This window comes from Neofelis nebulosa, chromosome 8 (assembly GCF_028018385.1).
Source record: "Neofelis nebulosa isolate mNeoNeb1 chromosome 8, mNeoNeb1.pri, whole genome shotgun sequence".
NCBI lineage: Eukaryota > Metazoa > Chordata > Mammalia > Carnivora > Felidae > Neofelis > Neofelis nebulosa.
Window position 1 is genome coordinate 121,657,725 of NC_080789.1, and position 6,136 is coordinate 121,663,860.

A 6,136-nucleotide genomic window follows, 5' to 3' on the forward strand; every position below is an offset into this window, starting at 1 on the left:
ATCCCCATCGCTTGTTAATATTTTCAAAAATTATAATGGATAGATATGTCTACAGTGAATGTCTTAATTACTAAATATTAAACAAATAATTTATAGTTTCAAGCAGAGTATAATCTATGACATTATAAGTGAAATTTTATAAATTCAAAAAAAAATGTAATTCACAAATCAGTAGCATTACCTAAAGTGTATCTTTAACTTTGTCTATACCTCAAACTTCAGGGCATTTGAAGGAGCTAATGATTTCTTGAACAGTTGATTGTAGGGCCTATTTTAACCATGATTCCTCTGTAAGAATCAAAAAATTAAGGAGGGAGAATATATTCTAAAATCTTTGTTTAATGCAAGACTGAGGCCAAACTCACGCAAAGATTAAGTCACAATACAAACCCATAAATACAATGAGTTTCTCTATCACATTAATCTAATTTAATTTTTCACCATGGAGCTGATATATTAAAATAAGGAAATCTTCCAAAAAGAAAATGATACTAAAATAGATTTTGTTTTCTTCCATTCCAAATAGGGTGACTTCTTCATTTCAAATTTAGTCTCTATCTCTTACAAACGCATGCCTATCTTTGCAGAAAAGAAAATGCAGGTCTACATATAATCCACTTATCATGTAATTTGATTCCACTGAAGTCATAGCATTCTACCTGGTACTTACCCTTGAGAAAAGTTAGCACAAACCAATGTTGCTCTAAGCATTCAAATTGTAACAGTAAGTAAAACAGTAGTGACTTTTTTTTAACTCATTAATATTGATCACAAACATTATATTTCATGTAGAACTTCTGGATTCTGTTTGTTACATTTTTGAGCATCTTAATAAAATACAATCCAAGTCCAAAGCTGTCATTCTAAGCTTGGCATTACTAACTGGGAATCAATGTGACTAGAACGTTACTATGCTTTATACTGTGTCAAAAGAATGTTGTTAAAGAGTATTACAGTTTTTGTAATGAGAAACATTTGCAATTTCTGTTTCCTAACTGTACAGTTTTTAATTAATTGGTTCACCAGAATAAATGACAGAAGAACACTCCAGATGTTTTATCACTCACTAGTTCTGAATACTACCATTTGTGATTTGAAGGTTCTTTTTTTTTTTTTTTTTTTTTTTTTAACGTTTATTTATTTTTGAGACAGAGAGAGACAGAGCATGAGTGGGGGAGGGTCAGAGAGAGAGGGAGACACAGAATGTGAAACAGGCTCCAGGCTCTGGGCAGTCAGCACAGAGCCCAACACGGGGCTCGAACTCACGGACTGCGAGATCATGACCTGAGCCGAAGTCGGACGCCCAACCGACTGAGCCACCCAGGCGCCCCTGATTTGAAGGTTCTAAGGGGGTCGTTCATGTAGCTGCAATCAAGATAAAACTCATCTTGAAAGCCAAAATCAAGAAAATGATCTATATCGGCTAAGATAATCAGCTGTCATTCGTTACTCTGGCCTGAATAGCAAGGTCACTGGATTCCATTTCCATAATCATTTGCCCGTGACTCGAGTAAAACGTCTAGTGTTTTGCAGATATGTAGCCGATTCAAATATTTAGATGCATATTTAAGCATGAGTATGGATGTGCTAGTGTTGTGAGCATTGAAAAAATTACTTGATGGCCAAAGCTACTCTACAGAGCACTGTTGTGCAGAACCAGGGACATTACTAAACAGAACAATTCGGCCAAGATAGAAAGAAAGAAAGGGCATACAAGTTAGAAGGGAAGAAGTGAAATTTTCTCTGTTCACAGATGTAGAAAACCCTAAAGACTCTGCTAAGAAGCTATTAAAACAAATAAATTCAGTAACGTTGCAGGATACAAAATCAATATACAAAAATCAGCTGCGTGTCTGTACCCTAACAATGAATTATCGGAAAGAGGAATTCGGCAAACAATCCCATTTACAACAGTATCAAAGAATAAAATACTCAGAAAAAAATTTAACCAGGAAGGGAAAGGTCTTGAAAACTATACCCTGAAAACTATGAAACACTGATGAAAGAAATTGAAGAAGTCACAAATAAATGGAAAGATATTCCATGTTCATGGACAGGAAAAATCAATACTGTTAAAGTATCCACACTATCCAAAGCAATCCACAGATTCAGTGCAATCCTTATTTAACTCTCAACAACATTTTTCACGTAAATAGAATAACAAATCCTAAAATTCTTACAGAACTACAAAAGAGCCCCTATAGCCAAAGCAATCCTGAGAAAGAAGAACAAAGCTGGAGGCATCACAATTCCTGATTTGAAACTGTATTATAAAGTTATAGTAATCAAAACGGTATGGTATTAGCATAAAAACAAATAGATAAGTGAAACAGAATAGAGAGCCCGGAAAACCATACACCATACACAAAAATCAACTCAAAATGGATTAAGATTTTGACGTATGACTTAAAGCTCTCAGAAGAAAACAGGGAGTAAGTTCCTTGACATTGGTCTTGGCCATGAATTTTTTTGCATTCGACAACAAAAGCAAAGGTAACAAAAGCAAAAATAAATAAGTGGAACTAAATCAAACTAAAAAGCTTCCGCACAGCAAAAGAAACTATCAACAAACTAAAAAAGCAACCTATGGAATGGGAGCAAATATTGGCAAATCACATATCCATTAAGGAGTTAATATCCAAAATATACAAGGAATCCATACACCTCAATAGCAAAATAAAATAAAATAAAATAAAATAAAATAAAAATAACCCAATTTAAAACTGGACAAAATACCTAAATAGACATTTTCCAAAGAAGACATACACATGGCCAACAGGTACATAAAAAGGTGCTCAACATCATTAATCATCAAGGAAATGCAAGTCAAAACCATGATGAGATATCACCTCCTACCTGTTAGGATGTCTACTATCAATAAAACAAGAGATAACAAATGCTGGCGAGGATTTGGAGAAATGGAAACCCTTGTACGTTTGGCAGAATGTATGTTGGCATAGCCACTATGAAAAACAGTATGGAAGTTCCTCAAAAAACTAAAAACATAACTACCATATGATCCAGCAATCCAACTTCTGGTTATTTAATCAAAGGAAATGAGATCATTATCTCAAAGAGATATTTGTACTCCCATGTCGATTGCAGCATTATTCACAACAGCCAAGATATAGGAACGACCTAAGTGTTCACTGACAGATGAATAAAGAAAATGTGATGCACACACGCATGCACACACATACACGCTGAAATTATTCAGCCTTTAAAAAAAGACAATAATCCTGCCATTTGCTACATCACGAATGAACCTGGAGGGCATTATGCTAATTGAAATAAGCCACACAGTGGAAGACACATATTGCATGGTACCCTTTACATGTGGAATTTTTCTTTAAGGTCAAACTCATAGGGGCACCTGGGTGGCTCAGTCAGTTGAGCATCCGACTTCGGCTCAGGTCAGGATCTCACGGTTCGTGGGTTCGAGCCCCACGTAGGGCTCACTGCTGTCAGTGCAGAGCCCCCGCTTTGGATCCTCTGCCCCCTCTCTCTCTGCCCTGCCTCCACTCATGTCCTCTCCCCCGCCCCTCAAAAATATATAAACATTAAAAAAAAATAAATTCAATTAAAACAAAAAAGAAGAAAGAGAGGAGGAAGGGGAGAAGCAAGAAGAAGAAAAAGAAGAAACTTGGATCTGGGCAGCCCAGACCCCGAATGCCCTACCAGGCTTACACAAGCACCGGTATATCCAGCTGGCTCCTTAAGTCAGAGTTCAGGGTCCCCAACTATGGGACAGTCTGGGGTGACAGGATGAATAACCACCCCTTCCACTGAGCCCACTCCATTGGCCGCTGAGACCACCAATGCCAGTGCTCTACTCCAGCCAGTGGAAAAAGAATTTAGTCCCTTGGAAACCTATGCATTTCAAAAACCAACCGGTCCCCACCTCTCTACCCACCCCTCCCACCACCCGAGTCGACAAAAATCTTTCCTGTTTTTCCCTCTGCAACGCAGGGGGATGGGAGGGGGAACAGAACTCGCATGTCTTTACTCACACTCCATCTCAGGAACTAGAAAATTAGTCCTTACACTAATAGTGTCAGAAGCAAAATTTTGATGATACCGAGAAGACTCTATTGACAAATACACATTTGATTCCTGAAATGTCTACCTCACTCTTCTATCCAGAATTTGGCCCTATTGTGCATTTCACAGAGCTCAAAGTAAGGCCCTCTTCCTCGGGAACATATAGTAAAGAATATAGTAATTAGAATATTTATACTAGTGTTTTATTTTTGTAAGCTTTTTTTATTTTAAAGCTATTAATGTTTCACAGATGTTTTCTACTTCGACTTCTGTGAATTGCATGGACAGGGGGCACCTGGGTGGCTCAGTCGGTTCAGGTCATGATCTCACAATTTATGGGTTCGAGCCCCGCATCGGGTTCTGTGCTGACAGCTCAGAGCCTGGAGCCTGCTTCGGATTCTGTGTGTGTGTGTGTGTGTGTGTGTGTGTGTGAGTGTGTGTCTGCCCCTCCCTGTTCACACTCTGTCTCTCTGTGTCTCTCAAAAATGAACAAATGTTAAAAAAAAAATTTTTTTTAATTACATGAACAGGTTAAAAAATAGATGTACTGTATTTACAAAAAGGGTAATTAGTGACTACAAAATCTTAGTCTTTTGTAAAAGCTGCCAGTAACTCCCCAATTCTCAGCCTCCATGATTCGATATAAAAGGAAGCAACAAATGACACTGTCTCGTTCAAGAGAGAAGGAAGAAGAAAGCAGGACAGCTCCAAGGAGTGGACGATACAAGCTGAATTTCAAGAAATGATTATATTTTAGCCAAAGACACAACGTGTGGATCTCATTTTGGGGAGAGGAAATAGTATTAACAAAATATATTTTGCAGACCGCAAGAAATTTACAATGACATGAGCTGACAGAGCCTGTGCGAAGGGACAGGAGATAAAGCTGAGAAAGGTAGAAAGGGACCTTATGCCCAAGGCATTTATGTAAAGCATTTTGAGTTTTATTCTGTAGACTTTGGGAAACCACTTTATAATATAAGCCAACTACTGAGGTTCATAAAGTTAAAATAGACCAATTTGCATCTAGGAAATTCTACACACAGATAGCTATCTTTATCTAGAGTATGATGGGAGCACTTTCTCATTCCACACAGGATGTCCCTTGCAACCCTCTTTGGGGAGGGATCATGAAGCAAAATCGAGGCTGGCGAGTTGTCCTTCCTAAAAGTATAAAAACTCAGACAGTGACCTGCCAAGTGATCAAAAACACCCCCGCCCAAATACTGCTGTGTCTCTTTTCCCAGATTAAAATCACATTGATGGGGCGCCTGGGTCGCTCAGTCGGCTGAGCGTCCGACTCCTAATTTCGGCTCAGGTCATGATGCCCAGGTCGTGGGATCAAGCCTGGCATCAGGCTCCGTGCGGAGCATGGAAACTGCCTAAGATTCTCTCTTGCGCTCTCTCTCTCTCTCCATCTATCTCTATCTCTCTCCCTCTGTCCCTCTCCCCCACTCGTGCTCTCTTTCTAAAATTAAAAATAGAAAGAAAGAGAAAAAAAGAAATGTTAAAAAAAAAAAAGAAAGCAGTTGTGGTGATGGAGTTAGGGGTGTAAACATTTTATGGTGGAATAAAAGTTACAAAGGAAAAGGCGAGGAAGTTGGACTGGGTCGGGGAAACCGTGGGATCACAGTGCAGACCAGGTAGAATCTACCACAAAAAAATGCAGGACTCGGAACCAAAGATTCCCCTCCAGGGAAGTCCTGCATTGGGCAGAAAGGACTAAGCCTTTGATCCATTGCCTTGTTCCTCATTGCCTAGGGGCCATCCTAAGAATGATGTGGTATCGACTCAAAGCTGAGGAAGATCCTGCTAAGCCCTCCCCTGGATGAAAGATACCCTGCAGAATCTTCCAGAAACAATGAATCTCGGGATCGTGAGAAATCTTTGTTGTTTTCTGTTGCTGAAACGTGAGATTCTCCCACAGGTGGATCCACAGTTTTCACCTCTTTTGGAAAATCGTTGGCTGTTACCTCTTCAAATCTGTTTCTGCCCCTCCTTCCCCCTCTGGCTTCTGACTGATACAAAGTATCTAGACCAGCGCCTAGTAATGGGTCCTTCGACTCACTGCTAGTAGATGCGATCACAGGGAGTG